General features: G+C 51.3%; 1 protein-coding gene and 1 long non-coding RNA gene across 2 annotated transcripts in view; both read left to right on the top strand.

Annotated features, from left to right (window-relative positions):
* Window positions 1-13,289, top strand: part of LOC140694672 (uncharacterized) — a 117,577-nt gene that overhangs the window by 68,684 nt on the left and 35,604 nt on the right. The gene's annotated exons all lie outside the window — the stretch shown is intronic.
* On the top strand, window positions 8,315-12,857 carry LOC140694674 (uncharacterized). The gene is made up of 5 exons (XR_012070256.1): window positions 8,315-8,392; window positions 8,780-8,833; window positions 9,108-9,304; window positions 11,073-11,182; window positions 12,579-12,857. It is a non-coding gene; the product is annotated as an uncharacterized lncRNA (long non-coding RNA).

The raw sequence follows: 13,289 nt of genomic DNA, 5'->3' as shown, positions 1-13,289 counted from the left end.
AGGGTGCAGTTGTGGGAAATCGTGTTTACATGAGCAGAGGGCCACCATGTGGTGGGGGCACAGGAGACTGTGAGAATGAGTCCCACAGCCTTTCTGGAATCAAAAAACTGGCAAATGTGAAAAAGTGCATAATTTGTTTTATTGAACAGGCTGCTTATGTACGTTTGGAGGACCAGGTTCAATGACTCAGCATCCCTCCAGGACAATAGCCTCAAGAGAAGAACAGACAGAGCAGGAGGAGATCTGGGGTTTCTCCCAGGAATGAGGTGGAACAGGGATTTCTGCAGATTTGCAAGGAGTCCCCGACCACTGAGCATGGGGTTACAGCCCCACGAGACCCCTGTCATGTTTGGCTTGGGCTCTGGTTCTGGCCTGCTCATGTATTCTTCCAGCAGAGTTCCAGAAACTCAGAGGGTGGACTTAGAGGGGCTGCGTTTGGAACCTAGTGAGGAGTTGGAGGGTCCTTTATATTGAGTCCCTTCATCCTAATCACCGTAGCTGAAGCCCAACACCCCCCAGGCCCCCATGGTTGCCGTGGAGGGAGAACAAGCCTGGCAGGCGACCTAGGGGTCCCACTACTGTGTCCTTCCCTTGTCTTCGTTCCCTTTCACCCCGGAAGGTGTGATTGTCTCGTGTCATGGTGGCCTCCACAATGTCCCTCCCAGTAATCTCTCTTCTCCATCAGGTGGGGTTCCCAACCCCGCTCAGCCTTCTCTGCATGGATGCTGAAGGACCAGGCCCACCTGAAGTTCTGAGCTCGAGCATTAAGGTGGAAACAAAGAAACCAATGGAAAAAAGAAGCAAGTGATTGTGGCAAAGCTCCCCACCACAGAGAAGCTGCCCTGAGTGGAAGGGAGAGTGTGGGCATGCCCGTTTGTTTCCTATCTCCCAGTGCTCTTAGCTTTCTTATTGCCTACCTGCATGGTTACAACAAAATGATCTGCAAAACTGAAAATATTTACTCTCTTGCTTTTACAGAAAAGGCTGGCCAGCCTCTGGTCCGGTACCAGGCAAGAGATTGGAGTTCCTTTCCAGTTTGGAAACATCTTGGCAGGCCCAGGTTTGCAAAGGTCTTTAAGAGTAGTTACGGAGTTTTGCTTTTAAACTTTTTTACGGCTGTATATACTTGTGAGATGTGGTTGTGATGTATAATTCTGAGCCGGGATTTTCTCAAACTGTTTCTCACTTCTTATACCAGACATTCCTAAATTCCAAGTGGAACTGCATATTAAGGAAGCCATGGAATTTAGCAAAAGGATACAGATCTCATTTCCTTTTAAGCATCGGTGTACCTCCATCATGGCAGTATTTGTTATGTGTTATTGATAGGGGAACTAAGTAGTAAACAGATTAATAGAAAATAGGGGATTTTAGGTACACAGGTTCATCTTTTCAACATTGTTTGTAATATTTGCAGTTTAAGATGACCATTCCTGAGAAACAGGCAGCCTCTTAGAATGAAATAGCATTTCCTCTGAACCATAATTAATTTTTATTTTGTAGACAGCAGGAAGGGTAATAACACGTCACACATTTGGGGACGTCAAAGAGAAAATGTAACTTTCTGGGAGCGCACTCCCCCGCCTCCCCCTGCCCTTTTTACTGTCCCATTCTCCCTGGAAGGCTCTTTCTTATCTTCTGCTCATGGCTCCAGTAACTCTTTCTTCCTCCTTGTTCCTCAGCTGGTAAGGTTAGTTTTCTACTTTGAACAAGCAAACAAGCCAACAGAAGAGAAATTTCACAAGCAACTCCCAGCACATCCGCTCGCCTTCTGATGTCTGTGACCTCACTCTCGGTGCCCCACCGCTTATTAAAAGTGGCATCGAAAGCCAGTTCCTCCAGAAGTCCCCGAGGCCCCATCCCTCCCATCTTCTCTGGGTTGTCACTCCCAAAACCATCCTCTCTTTCACTGCCTCATCTATTTTGTTCTCCTGCTAGTTGGCACCATCAGTATATAAACGTCCATCCTCTTAAACCAACAGCACTCCTTGACCCTAATTCACCCCCACCAATTGCCACCCTGTGTCTTTGCAGCAAATCTTTAAGGAGTTGTTTAAACTCACTGTCTGCATCTTCTCTTGAGCCATCCCCTTTTACACCCATTCTGGCTTTTCGCCTGATCCCTCGCTCTATGGAAACTGCCCTGTCAAGGCCATCAGTGACCCCATGTTGCTAAATATAGTGGTCAATTTTGACTCCTCATCATGCTTGGCCCCTCGGCAGCATTTGACCCAGCTCTTCCATCCCTCCTACCCCGTGTTCCTGCTTCACTCAACCCCCAGCCCATCTCTCTGTCTGTTTCTGCTTTTGGCCTGCTGGCTGGTCCTTTGCCAATGTCTCCTGTTTTTTCCAAACATATACTGTGGGTGTTCCCCAGGGTGGGTTCCTGGGCCTCTCCTCTCTCTCTCTGCTATTCCTTTGGTGGAAGCAACCCAGCCTTGGAAATTGGCATGCCATCAATTTCTCGATTTCTCCAAAATTCCCTGATTTCCCCTTTCCATCTGAGCCTTTATCCCTGAGACTCACATCACATTCTTTTCCTTTCATTCATCTTGCTTTCACATTCATACATATGTTCTACTATGAAATTACTTTTCCAAATTTTGAATCAGTACATATATATCATGTAAAATGCTCAAATATGTATTATTTCCACTAAGATGCTAATTCTACCTTAGAACATTTCTGCACTTCTGTATTTATGTGAATAAAGCGAATAGTATTTCTACAAGCCTCATAGTTAAACACTGTTAGTTTGGGGCTATTATGTAACATGAAATAATGGTACATCAACATAGTCGTTTTTCATTTATTTTTATGTAACACCGAGATGAGGTTTTTGCCCTGAAGACTGGTTTTATTGAAATTTTACCTACGTTACGGACAGTCAGTTTATGTGAAAGCCCTCATTTCTCCCCTTTTTGATATATGCTCCATTTGGCTATATATAACATATAACTTGGCATGAAACAAAATTCCCAAATCATTCACATAATACAATTAATATGTTTAATTATATTTTTTAAATGTTAAAAAGAAAAAGAAAACAGATTCCTCTACCTATTAGGCACTTCTGTGGCAATATGTAACACACCCCTTAACCATGACATTGAAGAACTGAGCTGATACCAGCCCCTTTCCACCTGCTCAGCCCCACCTTTTCCCATCCCCTTTCCCATCCGGAGAGGACATCCCTCCCATTGTCCAGGCCCAGATGTTGGAACCATGTCCTTTCTCTCTCTTTCTTTTACACTCACAGACAGCAAATCCAGCTTGTTAGAAAATTCTGGATATTCTGTCTTAATTAAATACCTGCTCTCTGATCCCCGCCCTCCTAAGAGCCACCTTCAGCCTTTCCTGGATACCAATAGCCTTCTGTTTCCATCTTTGCTTTCCTACAATCTCTCATCCACACAGAGTCAGAGGGAGCCTGTAAAAACATACATTGGGGGTGGTGGGTGTTGCTCAGTGGTAGGGCGCATGCTTAGCATGCTTGAGATCCTGGGTTCAATCACCAGCACATTCATTAAAATAAATAAATTACTTCCCCCCAAGAAACACAAACACAAAAGCATAAGTTGGACTACATCACCCCTCCCCTCAAAACTCACTAAACGGGTCACCATGTCATTAGGAGCCAAAGTCGTCACAAAGGCCTCAGGACCCGGCGTGCTCTGCCTCTCTGCCCACACTCTCCCCCTCACTCTGGGGGCCTCTGGCTCCGGCTCTTCCTTCTTCCTCCGGATCTATTCTGCTTCAAGTTCATTACTCCGTGAGATCTGCCAGGATTGCCTTATTCTCTCCTGCCTGCCTCCCACCCCACCGCCATCACCCGAGTTTGCTCATATCACTCTTTTTTAAAAATTTATCCAAACTCTTGCTACCCCAACATGCTGCCTGTTTCCTCTGCTAAAATTCTGAGCCCCCAGTGATGGGGAGTCATGTCTATTTTGTTGACTGATAAAGCCCGAGAGCCTTGGGAACGGTCTAGTTAGGAGATTCCCGTATGTAGTAGGAGCTTATACACATTTGCTGAATGAATGTAGATGCCCTTGTCCAATCCAATGGAGCACTTCTGTGACGTGCTCAAAGAATAACTCTCCTTTCCACCTGAGAGGGGGTGACAACTTCCCTGCTGATTAAAGGCAAGAACTTTTTGCTTTATGCTGTTAACCTTAGGCGGGGAGACTGGGGGATCTTCATATATATTTTTAAATTTGGTTCACTCTGCAGTTGGTCTTTGGTCTCTGTATAATTTTGAGAAACTCTTTATAAGTGATCATTCTTTGATCAGATTGAACAGGTTCCAGGGGGAAGGACCAAGCCTGTCCCATCAGCCATCCTATGTGTCTTGTCCTGGGACCCAGTGGATGCTCAGCATGTAAGTGAACCGACAGGAGTGAGTGAAGAGATGGGAGCATCTCATTATTGTGGCGGATCTCTGTCCAATGCCTTGAGATTTGGGGAAGGGTTTACGAGTGCAGAAGGGAGAGCTCAGCTCCTCTGTGCTTTTCCTGAGTGCCCTGGCCTTACCCATTCCCCCAGCCCCCTCTGGGCAGCCAAGCCAAGGAGCTGGGCCACCAGGGGTTGTGCTGATCAATAATCCACCTTCACCCCAATTCCGGGGGTAGGTACACATGGTTGTAGACACTGGAGTCAGGTCCTTGGAGGAATTCCTCACCGAACTATGTTTTGGACCTTTTATTTTTCTCTAGAACCTCCAGCTGAAGAAGATTGTCTTAGACACATGAAAGTTGAGGACACCTTCTGTCCCCTCGCAACCCAGGTGGGCCTGGGAGTCTGCTTTTTCTATAGCCGATGGGCTCGTGTTGATTTGGGCATCCCTGTGCCTGAATTCCTGCAGTACACTCGGTGGTAAGGATGGGGGTGCCTGGCAGGGAGGGAAGCGGGTTGGGAGACTGTACAGCTGGGCTGATGTTAACCTGGGGTGAGCGGGAGCTTGCTGATGCATGGCATCTCGGGGCAGGGAACTCTCCACACTCAAGAGGGGTTCCCACTCCCGCAGGGTCCCTTTGATCAGGGTGCTGGGCTGTCAGGGGACCACAGGGGTCCCAGTGAGGATTAGGGTGCCTTCAGGCAATGGGAAGTGTGGGGTCCAGTGGCAATTGAATTAACTGTGCACCCAAACCCAGCCCCCACCTCTTTCAGCCTGTTTCCTAATCTGCAAAACTGGAATGTTATTAAACATCTCGCGGGGTCATTGATGGGCTGGGACAGACTACACAGTCAGGAGCTGGAATTCTTCTGTCCCCTGATTGTTTGCCTTCTTTCTGACTATTTGCTCTCACAAGCTCAGTCTCTCTGTCTCTCGCTCTTTCACTTCTAAGTTTCTCTCATGCTCTGGTTTCATTTGATTTCCAACCACTGCCCCTCCCCTCCGCCAAACTCCAGATGAGTGAACTTGATTTCTATGTGTCAGTTCCAAATTCCCAGGAAAGATGCTCTGTCACCCTCTGGATCTTCTGTCCAACCCATGAGTTGTGGCCAGATGAGCGAGTCCCTCTGGGACCAGCAGAGGGTCTCTGCCCAGCCCCCAGCCACCACTGTGGGAGCACATAGCTCTCCGTGGAGGAAGTACTGGCTGTGACCTTGTGTCACTAAGTGTGAATTTATGTCTTCTCTTGAACCACCTTCATCCTCCTAAACAAAGATGAAAATTAAACACTCCCGGGATTTGTGTCATGGAACACTCAGGGTGGGGGCTAATGGGGCTGGAATTTCTGCTGTATTTAAGGGGCTACAGTGAATCCCCAACGAGAGCCTGCAAAGGGAACAGCACCAGCCCCACCCGGCACTTAGGGCGCTGAGTCTGCGTGACGTTGAGCCAGGCTTCTGACCACAGCTCAGGGGTCTGGTCTGACCAGTTAGCCTTTGAAACCAACCAGCTTTGGATTCCTCAATCCCACCCTGAGGTTTTACCTGAACCATCAGCTTCTGTATCTCTGAAGACAGATGCTGAGGACCCTTCACGTAAGCCGTTCGCACAGCCCTGTTCAGGCCTTTGTGCTGCACGGTCTGCCCGGCGAGCTGACCGAGGTTGGTATTTTACTGATGTTAGAAGTAGTCTGGTTTCCCGATGTACTGTTTCACTGAACAAGCAACAGAAGCCACTTCTCGCTGATAAAAGCAGAAAAGGGACATAATGAAAAGATCCTGGGAGGGTGTGTGGAGTGGCCAGGACCGGAGCCAACCCAGGAGCTGTAGGAGGTGTTAGGGAGCCCCAGGCACCAGGCTGGGAGGGGTGCTACCGGGCCCCCTGCCACCCCAGAAGGGACCCCCCTCCACCCGACCCTCCACCTCACTCACTGCAGGTTCATGTCCCGGCAGGGCCAGGTCACACTGAAGCCACCAGCACACACCTCAGTTGGGGAGCTGGCCCCGTCTGAGCTGCGGGCGTGCCTGGTGTGGGGAGAGGCCCAGTTAGAGGAAGGCAGTTCCCCTACTGTTCCGAGTTAAGGTGCAAGTCAGTGCCCATCACTCAGGAGAGCCAGGCTGGAAGGACCTCATTGTGGTGACTAGGCTGTCTGAGTTCACTTATTACTTTCTACGTTTGAAGGCCCTGGAGGGAGAAAAAGTGAAGGTTCTAGTACTTATTTTGTGTTTCCCACGTACCAGGTGTGGTAAGCAAGCCACTTCAGACAAGGCCCAGAGCAACCACGTAAATAGGCCATGGAGCAAGTCGTGCAGTCAGGCCTCTGTGGTCCCGAAACCCGTGTCCCCATCCGCTCCATAGTTACCAGTGGAAACTAGGGGGATTTATGGGACTGTGTGCTCCTGTGGGGGCTGGGATATGTGTGTTTAAGTCCACATCTTCAGAAACTCGGCTAGAACCACAGCCACTGATTGCACGGTGGCAGAGGAAGGGAGGATTCCAGCCTCTGGTCCAGCTCGTGTGGAGCTCAGAAGTTCTTCCTCCTGTCCTGAAAATAACACCAGATCTGAGGGAGCTGCAAACCCACTGCTCTTCTTAGATCCCAGAAGACTGAGAGGGAAAGCTGCTCCCAACTCAGAGAGGTTGCAAAGGGAACAGCGGGCAGGCTTGGAGAGTCACAGCTCCCAAGGCAGAACCTGCTTTTGTAAGAACCCTGGGGGCAGGCAGATTTAACAGGTCCCTGAGGCCAGCAGGAGGCTCAGTGTGGGGAAATCAGAGTGTGACAAGTCCAGGGGGCCAGTCAGAGGGGCCCCATGCTCTTTTTCATGTATTTTACATCCAGGACCATGTCCTGTTCTCAGAATGAAGGTCAGAGGATAACTCCTCATGCTTCCTGCCTGGAGAGGAGAAAATAACTGTATTGAAATACACCCAGAACATTCTGTTTCATTGGGGGAAGTTGTTTTTTGTTTGTTTTTTTAATGAGAAATTATTTTACCAGAGCCTAACCAACCTGGGAGAAGGGAAATCCCTTCTGTGTCACCCAAATTGGGGTGGGGGGAAAGAGACACACTTGTGGAGGTCACAGCTCAGGGCACAGGCTCAATGAGAACTAATCACAGGACTGCAGATGCCCTGCTCTGTCCCGCTCCCCCAACACCTTACCTCCATGTCAGTAGGGCCCGTGTGTAATAACAGGAATAATACTAACAGAAGTAAATGTCTCAGGAGTGTCTAGGGAAAACCCAAAGACAGCGGGGAGATGAAAACAAGGACACACAGGCTGTTTTAGCCTCTCACACCAATAGCTGTAGCAAACTACACACAGCCCAGCCCCAGTAGATAAACAGACAACCTCACAGAAGAAATTATTTATTTTGGTTCTCTTACCCAGTGCATTCCATGGTGCATCCTCGCCTAGAATTGAGTGGAAGCAAGTCCATCTCAGAAGGGACATAACTGAAGAGGGATGGCTTCCCAGACTCTGAGGGGCAGAGAGAGCACCAGCCTGGGTTAGAGAAAGGTGAGGGGTGGGGTAGGGTGTGGGCTGCCTTCTTCCCCATATAAGGAACCTTCCTGAGGCCAGCACAGTAGGAGGGAGGGCCATGGGGTGGAAGCAGCCAGACTTCATCCTGAGAACTGTTGGGATGCCTCAAAGGGACCATTCAGGTGCCCAAACTGGGCCCTGATTGAGGGAGCCAGTCGGTCTGACTCAGAGCCCAGGACTGAGGTGGGCTCACAGCAGGCCGGTATTACTTGGCCGGATCCATTTCACTTCTCCGAAGCCCTGTGTAAAACATGAAGCGTGGACGGCCTGGTGAGCACAGCTCTGCCCTCAAGACCGGTTTCAACTCCTCTCTTCCCAGAGAACAGCATCTCTGAACCCGTCCTGGGTGACCTCACAGAGATCACCCTAGTGACCCAGGCTAGTGACCGGGAACATGTACCTTCCTGCAGGCAAACCCTGACGTCCACTGATGCATCATATACTGGCAAAGAGTGAGTCACTGTGCATTGGTCTAACAGCAGAGACTCTGCCAAAGGCCCAAGAGGTGGTGTGTGGGACATGCAGGGGTGCAGGAGTGTAAGCAGTGCAAAAGTGTAACTGGTGACAGGGGTGCAGGGGCTGTGGAGGGCGCAGGCATTTCAGGGGATGTGGGGGTGGAGGGATGCAGAATTGCAGAGAGTAGCAGGGGTGCAGAGGTGCAGGGAGTGTAGGGATGCAGGGAGGTGCTCAGGGACCTGGCCAGGATAAGAAGGCAAGTGCACATCCTTGCAGTCAGCCTGACCCCGGTAGGCTATTGCAATGCTTTTGGGCTGCGGCGGCGGCGGTGGCGGTTGGGAGGCTGCCCGGGCAAGCCGATCGATTTCTTCTCTTCCCTGCAGCCTGGCCTGGGGTGGGGCTTAGCCGCCGGAGATTCGCCAGATGTTGCACTCCAGGTAAGCTTGCTCCTGGTAGGTGGGGCGGTTAGGTCAGAAGGCAGTGGCAGCGGCAGAGGGGCGGAGCGGGTCTACCCCTGGTGAACGGGTGGAATAGCTGCCTTGTCCCGGCTGCTGGGCCTGGGAGCGGCCTCTTCTTCCCCAGGTCGCCGGACACTCCTGTCCCACTCAGCTTGCTGAGTGCGGAGTGGGGGCGGGGACGTTAAGGTGCGGGACCCACGGGGGGAGGGAGGCTGCCGCGGGGGAGCCGATCAATTCGCTCCGCTCTCCCCAGAGGCGGAGCCAGGGGCGGCTTCTGCTGCCCTACAGGTGGGACGCGGGTCTCCAGATGAGCTTGCTCCTGGGAGGCGGCGGCGGAGGCGGCAGGGGCAGGGGATGTGTTCCAGGGAGTTGCTCCATTTCTTCTCTCCCCCACGGCCTGGCTTGGGGGCGACGTCTGCCGCCGGAGATTTGCCTGAGGTCCGACTCCAGGTGAGCTTGCTCCTGGGAGATGGGTGCGGTGCGGTCAGGGGGCTGGTAAGGTGGTGGCTGCAGGCATAGGGAGGCTGCCCCGGAGGAGATTGTTGATTAGCTCCATGTCTGCACCGCGTGGCCTGAAGGCGGCCTCTGCTGCTCCAGGTCCCGGGACACCCCTGTCCCACTTTGCCTGCTGGGGGCGGGAGGCAGGGTAGTCAGGGTGCAGGGGTGGCGGTGGTCGGGGGCCTGCAGCGGGGGAGCGGACCATTTGCTCCCATCTTCCCCGCGTCTTGTTCTGGGGGCGGTCGCTGTTGCCCTGTGTTACGAGACGCGTGTATCCTAGTCGGCCTGACCCCGGGAGTTGGACTTGGTACTTTGGGGGTGGTGGCAGCAGCGGCAGGTTTTCCCATGGAACTTGTCCATTTGCTCCCACTTCCCCCCATGGTTTGCCCTGGGGGCGGTCCCTGTTGTCCCAAGTTCGTCGGACGTCCATCTCCAGGTCAGCCTGCTCCCTAGAGAAGGCCACTGTGAGGTCATGGGCAAGAGTGGTGGCTGCTGCGGGGGTAGGGGCTGCCTTGGGGAGCTGGTGGATTGGCTCCCGTCTCCCCGATGGCCTGGTGTGGGAGTGGCCTCTCCTGCCCCAGGTCACCAGACTCACGTGTCCTACTCAGCCTGCTGGGGGAGGGGCGCCCTGGGCGGTGCCTTTAAGGTGCGGGGGTGGCGATGGCGGGGGTAGAAGACCTGCAGCGCGGAGCCTGTCAATTTGCTCTCCTTTTCCCCGCGAACAATCCTGGGGGCGTCCTCTGCTGCCCAAGAAGCCGGATGCCCGTCTCCAGGTCAGCTTGCTCCTGGGAGACGGGCCCGATGCGGTCAAGGGGCATAGGCAGTTGCGACGGCCGGCTGCCCCGCCTAATGGGGCCACTTCTTCTCCTCTCCCCTGACCTGGCCTGGGGATGTCCTCTCTGGCGCAAGATTCGCCTGACACCCCACACCTGGTCTGATTGCTCCTGGAAGGTAGGCGCGGTGAGATCAGGAGGTGGAGAGGACAGGGGCTGCCCCTGGAGAGCTGGAGGATAAGCTCCAATCTCTCTGCAGGCCTGACGTGGGGGCGGCCTCTGCTGCCCCTCGTTCCCAGGTCACACTTCTTCGGGTCATATTTCCCCGGGGTTGCGGTAGGGTGCGGGGGCGTCGGGGTGTTGGCGGGGGTATTTAGCCTGTCACTCGGGAGCTGGGGGTTTTGCGCCCATCTTTTCCGCAGATTGGCCTGTGGGCAGCCTCTGTTGCTCCAGATCGCAAAGCAATTTCCCTGACAGCTTAGCCACCAGAGGTGGGCAGGATGGGCTGAGAGGGCTGAGGCAGCCGCCAAGGCAGCGACGGAGGGGGCTGTCCCTGGCCAGCTGGTCAATTTGTTCCCATCTCAACCTTTGCTGCCCCAGTTTCGCAGAACGCCCTTCTCCAGTTTATTCTTCTCCAGGGAGGTGGGCGCAGTGCATGCAGCCCGAGGTCTGGGCTCTCCCTTGGGAGGGGCAGAACTCTCTTGTTCTCCTTTGTCTTTATTCTTCAGCGAAGTGGTTACTGGACGCAATTCTTAATTCTGAGAAAGTGTAGCCTGTGTTATGGAAGAGCTGCTGGACAGTGAGGTTTCTGGGTGGATTTTCACATCAGCTGATGCCCCAGGCAGGCAGGAAAGCTATTACTCAGAGCTTCTTAGTCTGGGGTTGGGGATGGCCCCGCCATCCTCGCCATGCTTTTTAAAAATGTGTTACTCCCCTCTTTTTCCTAGGTGACATTTTAGGTTATTGGGTCTCAGATTGCTGGCACACTCATCCCTGTTCTCAGACATCTTTTAAACTTGGGTGAAGTGATAAGTAGGGGAAGATGATTTACTGAAAGGTAAGAATACTTAAATTCGCATTAAAGCTACATTCTGTCAATCTTTCTAAAATGATTTTCCTCTGATTCTAAATCCACGACCTAGTGAATGTTGTACTCCTGTGTAAAATCATTGATCTTCACATCACATTTGTTGAGTGGTCAACGAGATTTGTTAATTAGATTATTCCTGAAAGGAAAAGTTCAGGCTTTTCAGAATTCCTTGTCTGATGTCACCCAGGCAGTCACAGTAGAAGACAGAGCTGATATAAAAATCCCTCAGCTGCCTGAACTGCAAAGCTTCTGGGATTACTGATCCCTGAAATGCAGGTGACTCTTGATGATAATCTGGGGGATGGTTTAAATGATCAGATTCTTCCAGTCCTATAAATGGGTTCCGTGGCCCCAGCCCCGGGAGAACTGGACATAAGGGCCATATCGTGTGTGGTGGGATGGGAAGGCAAGGTGTAAGAGCTGGAATCACTGAGATTCCACACTCGCTAAACACAGACTCCAGAGCCTAATTGTTGTCAGGTTCTGTTCTGGATTTGAGAGTGTGTTCATACATGATTCTTGCCCTTCTGGAGTCACTGCCTGGGTGGAAGTAACCTTTACATAGATCTGTGGAGGATGACATTTAAGTAGATGGGCTGTTATGGTTCTCAATGTGCCCAGGCTTGCTCTTCCAGGCACTCGTGGGACTAACGCGAGTCATGTTATTCACTCATTCACTGATTTATTACCCTTGAATTGATCACTCGTCCCACAGTAAGTGAAACAAGGTAACAGGAAGCTGAGTTTTGTCCCCTCTCCTATCACTGATTGTTTTTCAGTCGGGCGCCCTGCGTATGCATTGTGAAACGGTGGTATTTCATGCCCAATGGGGCAGCACTGTCAGTTCTGAGAATCAGGGGAGACACATGGGTAGGACAGCACCCTGACACACATGGCACCCCCCATCCCGTGAGACAGAATTGTCGATGCTCAGGTGACCCGATGTAGACTGCGGTGCTAAACCTGAGCATGTTTAGTTATCCTGGTGGCTATGAAAATACAGACTACCAGTCGCTACCTCTGGAGACTCTGAGGGTGTGCACCCCAGGATTCTGCATTTTAAGAAGCACTTTAACGAATCCTGATGAAGAGATCTGAGTGTCCCACGGAGAAACACTGGTGTGCGAGGCACCAATATTGAGGATTCTCAGGGAACGATGTCTTTTTAGGATGGTCCATGGGCCCTCACTTTAGACTTTTGCCTTGAGTTTAATTTTATGTGTTCAGAAGTGATGTCTTTCAATTCCAGTGCATGTCAGCATGCTCTGTGCAGGGATTTACTCTCAGTAGATGGCAAAAACTATGATTCTTCAGGTCACCGAGCTACACTGTGAACGATATTTTATTTTGGTTTTCTTTGTAGCAATGCAGAGTCTCCCGAGAAGAGATTTAGACTCAACAGCTTTGTGTCAGACTTTGGAAGACCGCTGCTGCCCAAGGTGTTCTCTGGCAGTGCAATGATGAATCTAGGTCCCTCTTTCACTGCTACATCAATGAAGTGGACCACTTGGACAAGGCCAAAGCTGGTATCCCTACCATAGCCCTTTACAGTGTTATTCGGCTCCAGGAAGCCATCAGATGCAGCAGGTGGCCAGAGGAGGAGCCGAACAGACTCATGAAATGTGACATCCCCAACTTTATCAACACGGACCAGAACTCTGCCTTTGTGGAAGATGATTTCCTGATTTTGTAACTACCGATTGTTCTAGAAAATAAGCCAGTTGCCCAGAACTCACACAAAGACTTGAATTGAGAAACGTGCTTTCTCAGGTATCTTTCTGAAGATGTGAAGTCTGTCTTTGTATGGAAGGAAGTCCCCTTTCACAAAACTGAATGTGTTTGTGTCTGAGAGAGGGAAATGGAGACAGAAAGACGAAGAAGCAGAAGAGAGCCCCCTCAGAAGAGATCTAGTTAAGGTGAGTTTTTGTGCCTTTAAAAAACATTTGGGGTTTTAGGGGGAACAAAGTATTTACACTGTCTTATTCTCCTCATTGGAAACCTTGGCCCCGTCGTCAGAGTCAGCGGCCTTGAACGGGGGTTGCACGCTGCGTTTCATCTGGCACTGCCACTTCCA

The sequence above is a fragment of the Vicugna pacos genome, unplaced genomic scaffold (assembly GCF_048564905.1).
Source record: "Vicugna pacos unplaced genomic scaffold, VicPac4 scaffold_77, whole genome shotgun sequence".
Classification (NCBI taxonomy): Eukaryota; Metazoa; Chordata; class Mammalia; order Artiodactyla; family Camelidae; genus Vicugna; species Vicugna pacos.
The sequence above is the reverse complement of the archived record's forward strand: the minus strand, read 5'-3'. Positions and strand labels throughout refer to the sequence as shown.